Genomic DNA, 17,079 nt, shown 5'->3' with positions numbered 1-17,079 from the left:
TAGAAAAGTTTATTGAATTTCAAAAACTTTTAAAAATGAAAATAATTTGCGCTGTAGTAAATATCAAGGCTATGAATTCTGTCTTTCCAGAATTCCCTTGTGATACACACTTTCTGGTTTTCAGACCCATTCCATCTTCCTGCCCTCCCACACACTTGACCTGGGATTGGCCCAAGGAGTGCCCTAAGTCCAACCATTCAAAGGCCTTTCCTAGGGTGAAAAATGTAACTGGCACTCAGACAGAGGACACTCTCATTGTACAGCTACTTGTATATGGCCCTGGGCTGCTGCTGGATATGGTTCTACTCCAAAACAGAAAAACTATGGCAACAAGAGAATAGAGACAATGTGTCAGAAGAGAAACAGAAGCAGAGACATCCAAAGTATTTTTATGTTGATTCGTGAGTAGTTACAGTTGAAATTAATTTTTCTTGCAACTTAAAGTGATGTGCTATTCACAGTAAACAATAACATTTATGTGATTATTTGATATTTATGCTAGGTGTGGAATTTTTATCTAGCAACTCTTGGGAGGTAATTCACTATAGTTATGCTCATTGCAGCTTTAAAAAGTCCTTTATTTGTATATACATAATAAAATATAAAAAAACATAATTTCTTATAAAGAAAAATTTACTTTTTCTTCATACTAATTCAGTATTGATTGCCTAGAAAATATATATCTTCTAGATTACTTCATGAGAATAAACATTTTTTGATGAAAAGTATAAACTAGAACTCCATAGCCTTCAGTTTCTATATATACCTATAGATTATAATTCATAGAAAATATGATTTATTACTAAATCACAGTCTTGATTATTGAGAAGTTAATTACTGTCAGCCAGAAGACAGAGTACGGGATGTTGAAGATTCATGGTTACTGCTCTGAATTTCAATCTGTTGCAGAAAAAGTTTGTGGGTTGTTAGTTGACAGTTGCTGTATAGCGATACATTGAATGATAGCAGGGAATTAAAAAATTAGAAATGCTCCAACTGCTGCTGACAATGATGTTTTGAACTTCAGGTTTTCTAAAACCCTAAAACTGGTATTAAAATTCCATACTTACTATAATTTATCCCTTTACAAATGACCCCTATGTTGTAGTTATGGTTTCAAAGTGTTTTACATAACCTTATTTGATCCTTATCACATTATTTTGAAAAAGTTATTAATATTCCCATCTTATAGGTGACAAAACTAAGATTTTTAGATTTGTATAACTTGATGAGGGTCACTTGCTTAGCTTGTACAGACACAGCAGAGTTTGTCTCAAACTCCTGAACCCCTGGTGATGAACCCACGGCATGCCTGCTGCAGCAAGCCCTCGGGCCCTCTCTGTCAGCCCTGGAGCCGCGTGGCCCCAGCACATGAGCATTCGGGTGTAACTGCAGTGTTGGCGCTTGGCCATAGATAAGTAGCTTGGCGTAGCCGTTTGGGCCTTTGTTCCCTGAAAGTTTCGCCATCACTGTTAGCTCTTTTCAATCTCTCCTTTCCTAACAGAATAACTAAGTAACCATTTTCCAGAGGATTTCATATTATGCATCACATCAAACTATTATACTAATCTCTAATTTGAATAAATTAGATATCTTTTTAAAATGGACTTTTCCATTTTGCTGCTCCCATAACTACTGTTCTCCCCTGGTGAAATGCAGCTGATGCTGTGGCAGGAGAGAGAGGAGGTGAGGAGGTTCATTTCACACTTTGTTTTTACTGCCTTCATCATGCAAGGTCAGGCAAATGAGCGCCAACCACAAATCCCCTATTTGACCACTTGTCCAAAGGGAAGGTGAAAAGGTTTAGTGGGAAAAGTTTGACATGTTATCCTAAAACAAATATGAGAGATTATCTGTAGAATTAAATTATCCATATGTACACAGTCTAGGGAATTAACTCTAGCTGAAATGGTGGATTATTGCAGAAATTGATGTGAAGCCCTTAAGCCATTCCTTTTACTTTGTTCTCTGTCTTTTTTACGATGATCTTTAAAATTATTTTGCCTATTTTGATGCTCCTTTTCAGTATATTCCTAGTCGGTATGTATTTGTGCACTGCTCTAGCTGGTTTGAACAATTTTTAAAAAAGTATTCCCCTGATAGCCCTAGAAGCAGACAAGTATTACTTGAAGGGGAAAAGGAGATTTCTATTAGATTTGAGAGTCACAAGTGAACAGAAGAAATTTGAGAACTATAAAATACTCCACAGACTGCAAATCCTAAAGCAAAACATGACTAACAAGGTTTTGACAAAATAAAAATTCCAATGGTATTTCTCATATCTTTTCATGTCACTTCTAGAGACGCATTCTTTTTCTGTACATAGCTATATATATATACATGTATATATGTATATATATGTATATATATGTATATATATATACATATATATACATATATGTGACTCATGTGTCAGGCACATAACATACATTCAATTTTTACTTTACAACTTTTTCAAATGAAGCCATATCTGAATGAATATCAGGAAAAATAAGCCAAATGGAAATAAATATTAGGTTGTCCTTACCACCTCTTGGCCTTTTGAAAGGTCAAGGAATTATTTTAATGATGAAAGTATAGCTAAGAGAGCTAGAAAAGCAGCAAGTCTATCTTCCTTTTAGTTTATTGTTTGCTACAATTACTTGATATATTGCTGGCAGATTTGATAAATTCAACTTGTCTTTATGACTGCAGTTTGGCAAGATGTTCACAAAAGCAGGAAAATCTCTAGAATGATATGAATGAGTAAAAAATCCACTAAAAGTCTCACTCATGGATTTTTCTGCCAAATAGAAATGGCACATGAAGCAGGAAGCAGAAACACATTCAAACTCATGTAAAAAATTTTACACCTTTTAAATGTCACAGAAACTAAAAATAAACTACCTTCACTTTTATTTAAACTACATCATAGTTTTCCATTGTGAAGCGTTTTCAACAGTCACATTAAGATTTCTTTCATACCTTTGATGCAATTAAAAGATCTGAAGGGATGATATTTTCAATGTCTATTTTTATGTCCACAAACTGGATGCTCAGTGTCAGATACTGGCCTTTTGTGGCCTCCTTTTGTGGGCAAGGCTGACATTGCACTGTTCTATTATGTCCTCTTACCAGCACCATAGCCCTATCTGCAACAAAGAGCTGAGACCCACTCCTGCATACGCTCATTCTGAAATCCGGGTGTAAAATTTATATGCCAGTCAGTGGTTAAGAGTATATGCAGTGTAAATGGGGTCAAGTATAAATAAAATAATACCTTGTCTGAGCAACATCTAATACCAGCCAGATTTGGTATTTCTGGTTACTGTTAGGTGGGAGTCTAAGATGTATGGAAGAGTCTCTGAGGGACCACGTATCATTTTTCATGTATTCCTTTCATCAATGAATGCTTTGGACTAAGGAACGGGTCTCTGTGCTGGTGAGTTGAATTCTAATTTAGTTATATAATTTCAGTTTTCATTAGAATTATGTAGAAGAATTTTTAAAACACATATTTCTAGGCCCCACACCAAATATCTTTTTTTTCTTTTAATCCAGAATGTTCAGTGTAATTTCCAAGTATCCCTTGAATCCCCTATTCTAAGGTACTGTCCACGTGTAGCTTAAATAACTACCCCTCTAACTGGTAATAGGTTGTAGTTAGAAGATATAAGTGTCAACACGTCACATGCTGCTTGATCAGTTGTATGAGTTCATTCTTGAAGTGATAGCAAGAACTTTTAAAACCAATGTTAAGGATATTCCACATGTGATCCAATATAGAAATTTTCAAACTGACCCAAAAAAGTCATTTCTGAGGTCAAATATTATTCAAGGATTTCTCAGTGCTGACTGACCATACAATGAAACGACCTTAACAAAGATGGTGAGATCTTTGAAATTTGTAGAATCTTATTTGTAGCAATTCTATGTCCCAGGCAAAGAAGTTTGTAACAAAAAAAATTAAAAAGTAACCGTAATTTCAGTCTGATAATCCTTGAAGAAGAGAATTGATTTTGTAAGAGTCAAGAATCCTGAGAATCTGAACTAAATTGCACAAGTTACCATGACATCATGACTGTTCTAAACAATGCCTTGAGAGTAAAGCCAAAGGATACTACTGATCCGAAGACTGAATTCATTCCCATGCAGTAGTCCATGTAGGGGAGCTTCCCTGGCCAATTTAAAACACTATACTATGCTCATTAAATGAATGTTGGTAAGTATCTCATTCACATTTTGTCAGGAAGTTTTAATATGTATTATATTGGTTGAAAGAGTAGTATAAATTTTTCATTATTTGTATATTATATCTCTGCAGTGAGTACACAAAAATATGTGAGAGATATAATCACTAGCATAGCTTTAAAACAGTTAATATAAGCAAGTTGTGAGATATAGTACAACAAAATCATTTTGTATAAGCTGTTTGAGACATTCCAAGAGTAAAAAAGAATTTCTAAATTAGTTATCAGGTTTTCCCCCTTACATATAAATAATACAACTAAATATTAATTTTTATTGCTATTTCCAATATAAAATATTTATGCTAAGCAGATTTTCATGTTCAAATATTTCTTTTTAAATTAATTTAATAAAATATTTGTTTGCCCCCCCCCTTAAAACTCCTGATTACCTCTTATAAAATGATGCAGCGGGTAGAGGTCATTTCATTGGTGGTGAAGAGCATAAAAAAATTGTTGAAAGTAAAATGAAGGATTTTGTTCACAATTTCAATTTCTGTTCGACTAGAAATTGGTTAGCAGAAAGAGCTAAGCAAACAATGAATGCTGTGTAATTCTGGAGACCAGAAAGTAAAACTGTGAAGTAATTCTTTATTTATTTTGTTTTCAGGGAATATTATTTTTAGAGACTGCAATTAAAGGATCTTGAACATAAAAATTACGACATCCTTTCTCTATATATTTAATAATGAAAATTTTGATTCCATAAGAAATAAAGGCAACTATTCAGCCACTGCTTACTTTAGAGATAATTTGAATTCCTGGTTTTTCAAAATGTCACTTTAATAATTGCATAATTACTGTATAATGTAAATTCTGAATAGGATATTAGATTGTCATTTCTTTGAGAAACAGTATCATATATCAGCCAGACCTCATCATTGTGTTTTCCACAGACAAGCATGTGTTAAAATTCTGGTTATATTTGCAGTAGCAGGCTACTGGGCAGTCAGCATTTCATTCTCAACTAGGAACCTGATTTCTAGTGTGCACGTCGAACATTTGTAAAATTTAAAAAGAGAATAAATAGCTTCTAAATTCCTTTACTTCTAGAATCATTTTCTGCATAATCAAATGCTATGCAAGACTATTGCACTTTGCCCAAAAATACTGCACAAATTCAGACAGCACAAATGTGCTGTTCCATGTAAACTCCTCTCATGTTGGCTCTTCTGTATTCCCACTGCATCCCATCTTCTAGCTCATCCAGACCTCCCATCTCAGCTCTAATTCTCTGTGCGTTTGTTCCGTATGGCTCAGAACTCTTGGAAAATCATTTCATCCTGTGTTGCCAAAATGCCCTTCAACACCTTGGAAGTGGATCTTTGCAGCCGTACAGGTTTTAGCTCAGTTATCACAATGCTGACAGCTGTTGAAGAAGAGTTATGTTGACATGCATAATGCTGCTGCTGTAGGGGTGTGGCGAAGACCCTCAGATGGACCCACGACACCAAGCACAGATCTTTCCACATGCTCCTCCCCACCTCACCCCTTGGCTATGTGTGACCTCTATCCTCGTAAGCCAGCCTTCTCCCTTATAGCAGGTGATCTAGCATCCTTGTTGGCAGATAAATCCAACGTGAGCTTGCTTAACCTCCCACTCTTCCACCAATAAATCCGTTGTTTTTTGTTTTTCTCCTACCCTTGAGAAAAAAAATATCTCACTGCTCCTTCACTAACCTTTCTTATTTATCATGAAATCTAGTTGTCTACCTCTTAAATAACTCTTAAACTGTCCGCCCAGCCACCCTCCCTGCTAACATATTGTTAGTGCAGATGACATTTCTCATCTTAATTCTTCACTGTGATTCAGTTTTCCTTGGTATCACCAGGGTTAAGTGATGAAACCAGTTTTCACATTGTTGTACTGTAAGAATGCCAGTTCAAAAATACTGATTCTTCAGCTGGAAATCATTTAATAGCCCTTACTGTGTAAAGAATAAACCTATAGTGCAGAAAGTTTTCTCCAGGGAAAGACTTCCCTTCCCTTTAATTCAAACTTTTGTCCACAAAATGGTGAGCTATCACATATTTCATGAGGAACAACGCATAACTCAATTCATCTAGGAGCCCACATTCTTAAATCATCTCTGTGATGCTTTCTTATTCATTCATATAACTAAATTTATCTTAGGAGCAAATCCTAGAAGGTCCCATCTTCTGCTTCTGCAAAGGATCATATACTCAGATTGTAATCATTCTCAGAGCAGAATTTGTTCTCTTTCATCTTCATCCCCATTACACAGTGCCCTTGAACTTTGGTCTTACAGAATTCTTGTGGACTGAAAGAAAGATGAAGTAATGCTATTTCACATATACCTACTTAAACATTTTCAGCTTGGCATTAGTACATAGTTAGTATGACACAGAAGGGAGAATGTTGCATCAGTTATTTTTGTCTTTAACTAGGAATCTAATATCAGTTGCCTCATTTATAGTGAGAATATTACGAACTCTGCCCTAGCTGTTCAAACAGGAAGATATAAGTGAAAGCTCCATACAAATGTCAGTTATATATGAGTAGGAGTTTATTTCATTCTCCTCTGAATTAATTATATTGTATGATAGATGACTGACATACACTAACAATTAGTTTATGGACTTCCAACATTTTAATCTCTATCTCATGAAATCTGATCAGTGTATTCAAAGCATTTTTTTCAAGCATGGGTTTCTGGGATAGACTTCACATTTATGTAACTGTCTAAACTATAATTTTCTTTTTCACACACACTTTCTGCACGCACATACTGTGCCCCTACCTCCCTTGCCCAATAACCAGCTATTCTGAGGCTGCACTTTAGTTTCTGAGGTTCTTGTTTTTGTTTTGTTTTGCATTGTTTTGTGTTTGCTTTTTGCTTTGTCTTGCTTCTACCTGGGATACTCAAATGCAGTGAGGCAGAAGAGAAATTACTCGTACTAGGAACAAATCTTTACACTTGATTATGCTTGACACTTAATTTAGAGAGAAAGAGTCTGGCCAAGGTTTCTCTCCCCTGCATAGGTTCCGGTGATATGGCTTTCTTTTGAGTCTGCCTGTTGCTTTCCTATTGATATGGTGGAACACTGATATGGATTCCACTCTCCCTCTTCACAGAAGGACTTAGTGCTCTGCTGTAAGGGGTGCACCTTTCCCACAGCAGCCTGTGATACAAGACCTCTCTGATGGGAAGATTTCATCCCAGAGCTTCACATTTGGTTGACCAAAGCTTTGTCTAGTCTGTCCTACACTTAAGTTTCTCTGATTATTCCTGCTTCATCCATCCTCCTGGGTGTTGCTGCCCTATGAATGTTTTGTATACCAATATCCAGCATCTATTTTATCTTTGTTTCTGAAGAACCTCACCTGAAATACAGTCTTCCCTAAAGCACCTGCTACCTGATTCTTCTAAAGCTAAGTCCACCAGTTTCCAGTGACAGCATCACATAGTCATGGATCTCTTCCTATTCCCATAAGAAATGAAGATTTTTTACAAGAGAAAAATACTCAAGTGTTCAGTATTTAGCTTAACACCTTGGTTTCTCAAAGAAACTCTCGTCCCACATGCCCCGGAGAATAATCCTTTCAGTGTGCTCTGGCTGTGGACAACACAAACTGGCAAAAGCAGTTTTTTATAGGCAGTTCTTGCTTCCTACCTTGCTTGAAACTTCCCCTATTCGAGAAAGCCCCAGTCTGTAATAGCTTGGAAGATTTAGCCTGGAAGAAAGGAAACTATAATGAGAGTAAAAGATACATTGATGTCTTAATAAATTATTCTAAGGTCTGAAGTAGGAGGACATCGGCTTCATTTCTGTGCTTTATAAAAAAGAATAATGGCTACAGAATGGATTGTGGGTTGAGTGGGTTGAAAGTGGGTGGAGACAAAGTCAGCTATGGAGCCCCACAGAAGCCTAGCAGAGAGCTGAGTTCAGCCTCGACCACAGGAGTAATGGACATTCAGACTTGGAGACTGAACATGAGTGATCATTCTGAGTTAGAGAGACGGGTTTTAGAACTTGAAAAGGAGGAAGAACTCAAAGATGACTAAAACGCCTATTCTGAGCTAAAGGAAAGACGATGAACAGAAGCAGAGGCATAGAAAATAGAGCAATTTTGAGAGGGAAGACAATGAGTTTGGTAGTGTATTCCTCACCTTTCTGGTTGCTGAGACACAATATCCAACACTCTCAACTTAAAAGCAGAGAGGTTTCAGTCCATGATCTGACGGCTCTAAGGCAGAGTCTTCATGGCTGAAGAAAGTGAGTATGAAGTTGCTTAGTTCATGGCAACTGGGAAGCAGAGCATCCAACAATGCTAGTGAGGAAGGGGCAGGGAGCCAGTGCATATACAGCCAGGCTATTCCTCCAGGACCCACCTGTTCACACCTAAAACTGTGCTGCACGAATGATGGGGGCAGATACCAGAGCCAATCAAGTTGAAACTCCGTCCTAGCTGCCACGTTGTGAGAAAGGCAAAATGAGAGTTGGCAGCGGGGAAACGGATGGATAGAAGCTAAAGTGAGTGTCAGAATTAGCCAAAGAGAGAAGTGCTGCTGAATCATACCGGTGCATTTGTTCTCTCTCTCTCTCTCTCTCTCTCTCTCTCTCTCTCTCTCTCTCTCTCTCTCTTTCTCCCCCTCTCTCTCTGATGTTTATATTACTGAAGATAAACCTATAAACCACATGCTAGGTAAGTGTTCTACCACTGAGCAGTATCCCAGTCCCAGATTTGCTTCTTTACAGTCAATGATGTGGAGAGGGATGTCTTTGTGATCAGAAAGTTTTACAGTTGCTGGATAGAATCTGTTGATATCCAGCTGATTCTACTTTCTCTGGAGCTTTAGCTTGTACATAGGCAGGATACAAGAGGTGTCTTGTACTGGTGCTGAAAGAGGAACAAATTAAGCAGACAGTACATCTGAAAACAGAACAAGCAGACAATGAGATATTGCTGTAGTTTAGAGTTTGAATGTTCCCCCAGGACCATGTGTGAAAGGCGTCAGCCTCAGGTATTGCTACAGGAAGTGGGTGCAGCCTCATAAAAGTCTTTAAGCCACAGTAGACGCCTTTGATGGAGACTGTGGGCCCTGTCTCTCTCTTCACTTTCTTTTGCTTCCTGTTCATAGGGTGAGTCGTTTTGCTCTGCTGCACCATCCTGTGATGAAATCTTACTTTTCTCAGGCAGAAAAGCTACAGGGGCCACTCAGTCATGCACTAGAATCTACCAACTGTGAGCTAAAATGAGCCTGTTCTCTTTGTAAGTCAATTACTTTGTTATAATGATGACTAACAGATATAGGTAGAAGACTGAAAACTAATTTGTGGATTTTTTGGTTTGTTTTTTTTTTTTTTGCTCTTTAAAGAAAAAGAAAGAAAGCACTCCAAATAAAGAAAAGAGACTCATTATTTCCTAACTCAACTTCTTCTCTCAGAAGAAGAGCAAACTGATAAATATTCTATTTCATCATGATTTGGGATCAGATTAAGCTAGAAGAATGGGATTCTGCAATCCTTTAACTTCATTACATTAACAAAAGAAGAAAGCTTTTGACCCCAAATGAAAAATTTCTTTCCTGTCATTTAAATATTAGCCATTAAGTCTCTGCTTCCAGGAATCTGAAGTAAAAACTCCAAATCTTTTGGAAATATCTGTAAAGCACACTTTTTATGCCCAATAAGTCTTCTTACTTAGAAATAGCAGAGGATAATTCATATTTTTCCACCTAAACTACTTAATATCATACAATATTTATAATATAAGGGTTATTTTAAATACTATATTTGAAAAAGTTTTGGACTAATTGTCACAGTTTCTTTTTATTTATTTATTTGGTACAGGGGATCAAACTTGGGTCCTTGCACTTGTGAGGCAGGCAGCGAAAACACTGAGCTACAGTCCTAGACCTGTCATAGTTTTTAAAAGCTAATATTAATTAAATAATATTGTGTCACTCTATTGTCTTTTCCTGCATGACCTTGTATTTCTCTTATCTAATATTTGAGGGTGACAAATTATTGTGCCTATTTTACAGATGAGAAAAGTAAAGCCCATATACATTTTAACTACTTCTTTCAAAGTCACATGTCTGGAAAATGTGCAAGATAGGATTAAAGGTAAAACTGTCTGATTTCTAAACATTTTTGTTTTTATCTGCTGGTGCTGGGGATTGGACCCAGGGCCTCATGCATACTAGAGAAGTGCTCTACCATTGAGGGCTAATCCCTGCTCCTAACTTTTGAAATGACTACACATTATGCTATTTTCTACATGTTGGGTTAAATTATGAAATAAAGGCATCAGTTGTTTGTCATGATTGTTAAAAATCAGTGCAAAATAAAGGAATAATTTAAGAGGTTTTTGTACTTTATGGTTCCCATGATGCAAAGGGTTTTAGTAAAAATACTTTTAAAAAATGTAGTTGATTTTGTGATATATCAAGAATTAGCTCAGATCAAAAATGTTTCCATTACAAAGATAAATACAGAGTCACAAATATGGTAGATAATTTTTAGGATGCTTTAAAGAAGCAATCGTTTTATAATTTAAAAATAATTTTGTATGCTATTTCATCCTTATCCTAGTTAAATTTAACCTGAAGTTATTTGACATATTACTGTTGTCTGTAGTTTATTTGAATCTTAATTTTTCCATAGGAATACAGTTTGGCCAGGATACTTGTTGGAATAGGATAAAATTATAGCTAAAATAATAATACTCACCATTTATAAGGAAATTTTAATTTCAGTGTTATTGTGTTATTTAAAAATTACTTTTAAAATATAAATTACTGCTTGATATTTTTAAAAGGTTATTAATACATACTTGTACAAATTTACGGGATACATTGTGATGATTCAATCCATTTATGCAATGTATCAAAGAAGAATTAAGGGAAAATAAAAAATATGAGAAAATGAGAAAATGGAAATAAAATTTTGTAAATAGGGAAGGGAGGTGGTGGTGAAGGAAAGGCAGAGGTATGGGGAAAAAATGAGAACCAAGACCTGTCACATAAAGGTGCAAGATCCCAATAATGAATGTAACTGTACTGTCTACCTAAAATGTACCAATAAACTCAATGAGGAAAAAAGTGAATTAAAAAAAAAGAATTACCATTTCCATTTCCTTACATATTTATTTCATAAAAGGCACTTCTGAAAAGATTGAACCCCAGGTTTAAGCAATTCTTCCTGTTTCATTTGGTAATTTTGGATAATAGGAAATTATTAAAAATAACAGATTTTTAAAATTTACCATTTCCCAATTAACTAATTTCAATTTGTAATGCTCTGAAATAATAAATTAAATGTTTTAGTACCTTTAATCTAAAACTGTGGACCATATTTGTGATAAAGGTCCTTTATGACCCTGGAAATACATTGGAAAACATACTTTGCACTTGGAAACTCTATTAGTTATTGTAATATCAGACTGTGATTTAATATGGAAAGAAAAAGACAACACTGTGTATATTTCAAAAACAGACCAAGATAGTTTTGTTTCTTTCTTTCTTTCTTTCTTTCTTTCTTTCTTTCTTTTTTTTTTTTTTTAATGTTTTGAGACAGGGTCTCACTATGTAGTTGACATTGACCTGGAACTCACTATGTAGCCCAGGTTGGTCTTGAACTCACAGCGATCCTCCTGCCTCAGCCTTCTGAGTGCTGGGATTAAAGGCTTGCTCCACCACGCCCTGCTCGAGTTAGTTCTTGAGTGGCTGGTTATGTGCTCCATTCCACAGAGGTATTCTGAAATTCTGGTTAGTGAAGACTATCATTTTCACAATGTCGCACTGATATCCATCCACCTGGCGAATGGAAAAGAGAAAGCCACAAGGATTTTGAATGAGATATTTTAATGAACTGGGCAAATAAAATCTGCAAATCATTTTCATTCACTTTCCATTAGCTACAATGCAGCTATAAGACTTCTTACTGCAAAGAAAGAGAAAATTGGTATAAGCATATTTATACTGATTCATGACACATACAGAGGGACTAAGTCCCAACATTTTCATTTTTACTTCCTGGTAGTGTGTGTGCACATGTGTATGGTTTTGGGGATTGAATTTGGGACCTTTGCACAGAATTGCATCTCTACCTTTTAATTTTTATTTATTTTAAAATTTTTAGACAGGGACTCACTAAGTCACATAGTTGCACATGCTGGACTCAGATTTTCAAATCTCCTACCTTAGCCTCCGAGAGTGCTAAAATTGATACCACACCAGCCTATATCCTGTCACCTTGTTTAAACTGAGTCTCAGTTTCTTCATATTTTGTGTTTTTATGTGTTTTGTGTTCATATTTTGTGTTTTTATGTTATGTTGTGTGTTTTTTGAAAGAATGAAATGTGATTTATCTATCACACACTTAGCTAGTTTTTTGGCAATAGAACCATTCAGAAAATGGTAACTATCTTTCTATTTGTTAGAAGACTGTCAGGTATTTTGCTTTGAGAATTATGATGACATATCAGAACTAGGTGGTTATGATCCACGATCAGAAATTATTGTATAAAATCTTAAGCACTGGTTAAATTTTAATCCAACATAATCAATGTGCTTTCAGCCACTTGTGCTTGTCAAGGCACTATGTAGTTTAGCAAGAATGGAAACATCTCCAGGGCAAATGAATGCCGGGAGGCTTTACTGATAATGAGTGGCTCCCACTTGTGTTGTGGGAAAGGGAGGCCTACAGTTTAAGAACTGCTGGTTTACCTAGGTTGAGATCTGGTTACTGCTTTGGGAGCTTAGATTACAAGAAGTAAAGTTTGCTTGGGAAAGAAGCAGACACTATTCTTAGTCTTCTTTGATTTCCTTAAACAAATATCGTCTACTTTGTCTATGAATCCCTAGGTACTTTCTATGTAGTGATGCCTACCTCAGTTACATATATGCACACATGCATGTACTCACTCATATTTGGACATTTCATGACATTCAGAAGATAGGTACAACCATTTGTAGTTCTGTATGAAAGTGATTCAAACAGAGGAAGGGAATCAATTTTCCAAAGACAGTTTGATACTGTGCAAAGGTGAGGGTTGTTTGGGGTATGAAAGTAGAAGGAGAATAAGAAAAACAACTGATAATGCAACTTCTGATTGCAGGAAGATGCAATATGTTGGAGGAAAATGTCTCCATAGTACCCATAATATTGCAGCGCATTTCAAGATTGCTAATTATGTCCCAATGTTTAGCCCCAGGTAGATGTATCCAACATCATAAATTCCTGATAATAATTCATGCCTTATTTTGCTTCATTTTCAAGACAGAGCCTTTCTTAAAATTCACGCACACTCACAGAGCACACACACAATATCTATGTATTTCAGAGATGTCAATGACATTGGCTTCTCGTTCATTTAAAACGTAGAGTTAAATAATACACAAAAATGACAGCAACAACACTGAAACTCATGCCACAAAGGGTGCTTTGCCATTTGACGGGGAATAGAAACTCTGTGGCTAATGGGACCGTGCTGTAACTCTCTTGAGCACTCCTCCAGCTACATATATCCCTGTGGAAAGTAGCAATTACCTTCAGTCTCTTTGATCTGAAGTAATCCTTGCTACATGCGTTCCTCCTTGTGAGCGATGAGGCTCACTGTTTGCTGAGTCTAAAACCAAATGATCTTTCACAAGCAAAATTTAAACTTGAAATAGGATTCTCCGAGTCCCAATTCTGAGTCTATTTTTTTCATGTACTTTATACATTCCCAAATCAGGTTCAGACCGGCTACAGATGGTGTTGGTGTGTAATGAGAAGGGCTCAGAAGCTGCTCCAGCTCCCAAGGGAGGTTTCAGTAATGGAACTAACTATGTATTGTCCACCTTATACACTAGATTTGATTTTGGACTATTTGCCCAACTATGTGTGTTTATTTCTCAGCACTGGAGGGCTTCCATTAGCTCCAGGCTGATTGAACATGGACTACAGAGTAAGAAGAAATAGAACATTTTCCCCCCTGACTGCTGATGTACTCCCCTTTCTTTTACTGACAACTGAGTAATGTTTGCCATTGCAAACTATTATAAATTAGCTGATATTTGCAGTCATTAGTAAAAAAGCATTGTTTTAATCACAGGGAACAAAGTAAGCACTATTTTTTGGATGACAGTGTTTCTGAAGTTTGTGCCGAAAACTTGCATATTCAAGCCTCTAAAAGAGAAACTGCTAACATTTTTTAAAGCTGAAAATTACCTTGTTTCAGTAAATCGAAAGATTAATATTTAAGACCTCATAAATTTTGCTCACAGAGCATAGCCAAATATTATTATCATAACGAAAACAAAAACCTCAACTCAGCAAATTAGTCACCAAAGACCACATGTAAATTGACATTTTAGTTTCTTAACTAATGGAATCATTTGTCATTTTACTGAAGCAGTTCATTATAAAAATAAATTAAGAATAAGTAAATTGTAGTCATAGCAATCATGATGAAATTATTAGTAATCACATTTACTAGCATAAAAGTTTTCTGCATGCTTATCAGCAGATGTTCAAAATAACTTTGGAATTAAGCATCAATGCTGCATCAAGGTTTATTTCTTTAATTAAAAAAAGCATGGTGGAAACAGGAAAGAACGTTGCTAATTAAAAAAATTACAGAAAATGTCCTCCCCCTTCAAATATACACAAGTTCAACTGTGCAATTCTAATACCAAAATGAAGGGAGTGAGAAATCTCTCTACCACCTTAAATAGTAAAAAGAAAATTAGAAAGCAGAAACCAACTCATGCAGTTTCTAAATAAATGAAAAGGAAATTACATTTCTCTGGGTAAATATTTACTTCCTAAAGCGTGCCAACAAAAGCTACTATTTTAGAAATGAGACATGGTAGTAACTAACTTGTACTTAGTTGATTTAATTGGAAATGTGCTGTTTTTCCTTTTAAGCTGTGATTGAATTGTAGAATAAGAAATTTCAATCTGATTCCCTAATTGCACTTGGGATCTGGTATCCTGTTTACATATATATTGATCTGTGAGATGGCCTCATATGTATTAGTGTAGGCCATATTAGGAAGAACATCTAGCCTGTTTTTTTCTGCAGCATACACTAATAAGATATGTTTACTTCTATATTTTAAAGTAATTTTTATACTTAAATGTTCGTTTTATACAGATAAGCATAAGCCTCTGACTTGAAACTTCAGTCGGCAAAAATTTTTTTGAGTGCAAAAATTTAAAAATAAGAATCCATTTTTGAAAGTTCACAAATGTAATCTGTAAGTTCACATACAGAAAAATCTATTTGCTGAAAATGTTTTTATCTCTGATACCTACATAGAAGGATTTGTCTACATGGCTGTTTTTTTCTTGTTAATGTTTGGCTTATTAAACTGCTGTTATGAAAATAAGACTTTTCTTTCAAATTTGCTTGTGTACCTAATTATGTATACGAAATAACAAAGATTGCAGCTGTTCTTGTTTTCCTTTACAAAAGTGAAACATTTGTGACGTTTTTAAAACAGTTGCAATTATAACCATATCTCTATTGTTACAATTTTTATTTCTCATTAGAAAAACACTGTGTTTTTCAGTACATGCAATTAGACCTGATCATCTGGGGTGTAAGATTTGGATACAGAATGACTTGGTTCAAAAATTATCTTCAGGTGAATTTAGGACAAGACAGCGCTGCTACCCGACAGTGAGAACTGCCTACTGAATTCTACTGGCCTTGCCGCCTGAAATGAAGCTAGAAAATAAAAGTGGAAGAAGGGAAGGATCAAGGGTGGAGAGGGGAGAACAGGGATGGGTGATGATAAGAATGTAAAATCCTAGGATGCATCTGGGATCCGGACCTTAACAGCAAACATTCCTGGGTATTCCTTTCATTTATAGGCAGTTACAGCTATTTCTTCATTTATGTTAAAACACACCAGAAAATTGTGGGAGTCCTAAGGAATCTTAATCCCTTTTTAAGTTGCAGAGTTGTGTAATAGCTATGGGGCAATGCTCAGCTGCTTGAAATTCATAGAATTTTCCTGTTAGTTGGAAGTGGGTAGTAGGGGAATAATGTATCTAATATACTTAGGTTGTAAATAATATATGTGGGCTGTTATATATATAAATTCTTTTTTAAATAACCAATAACCAATCATCTAAGGGGAAATAAAAAAGTAAAACATCATGGTAGTTCTTCCCCACTTTACAAATCTTAATATTTGCAGGCTGAAAAAAAACGTTGAAATATAACTTGATAACACATCATTGTAATGTCACAATCCATGAAAACGAAAGGACTCAGATGGTTTTTGACTATCACCTTCTGATAAACTTCATAAAGGAGGCAGATGTAAATAAATGTGCTTTGAATCTTAACATTTTAGAACTCAACCCTTGAACAAATCGATTTATGCTTTATGAGTCAAATGAAGAATTTTTATTGAAAAGCATTCTATGATGACTGTTTTTTTCTCTCAGTGGGAATGTGTGTGTGCATGTGTGTGTGCGTGCGCGTGCTCATGTGAGTGCATGTGTTCATGTGCACACAAGGCTGCTTTGGGGACCTCGTGCAGTAAGTTACAATGATGGAGCATGACAGTCAGAATAGCGCACACTATTAGCTAGACCTCAACTCTATTACACTGCTATGTTTGGTGACATAGAATCAAGAGACTCAAGGATACAAGGTCAAAGGTAGCAAAACATTACATTAATCTGTTCTCTTCGTGAGATACCAGTGTTTCTCCATGTAAAATATAGCATCTGCTGTTTAATTATGAGAAACGAATGCCCAAGGATATCATTTAACAAAAACTACAAAAATCGAAAATAGCTGAAGGTTTGCAGATACTATTTCCCTAGCTGCTACTGTTTGTTTAATTTTTATGACCTCTACAGTTATTACCGGATTGCTCAT

At 35.7% G+C, this 17,079-nt stretch overlaps 1 long non-coding RNA gene across 1 annotated transcript in view; it reads left to right on the top strand.

Annotated features, from left to right (window-relative positions):
- The first annotated feature begins 265 nt into the window (after positions 1-265).
- LOC104850095 overlaps positions 266-17,079 on the top strand; it is a 19,957-nt gene continuing 3,143 nt past the window's right edge. The window contains exons 1-3 of the long non-coding RNA XR_776884.2: positions 266-401; positions 9,332-9,462; positions 10,238-10,319. This is a non-coding gene — a long non-coding RNA (uncharacterized LOC104850095). The remainder of the gene's footprint in view (positions 402-9,331; positions 9,463-10,237; positions 10,320-17,079) is intronic.

The sequence above is a fragment of the Fukomys damarensis genome, unplaced genomic scaffold, assembly GCF_012274545.1.
Source record: "Fukomys damarensis isolate Sample0158 unplaced genomic scaffold, DMR_v1.0_HiC HiC_scaffold_26, whole genome shotgun sequence".
NCBI lineage: Eukaryota > Metazoa > Chordata > Mammalia > Rodentia > Bathyergidae > Fukomys > Fukomys damarensis.
This window is presented reverse-complemented; position numbering and strand designations above follow the sequence as displayed.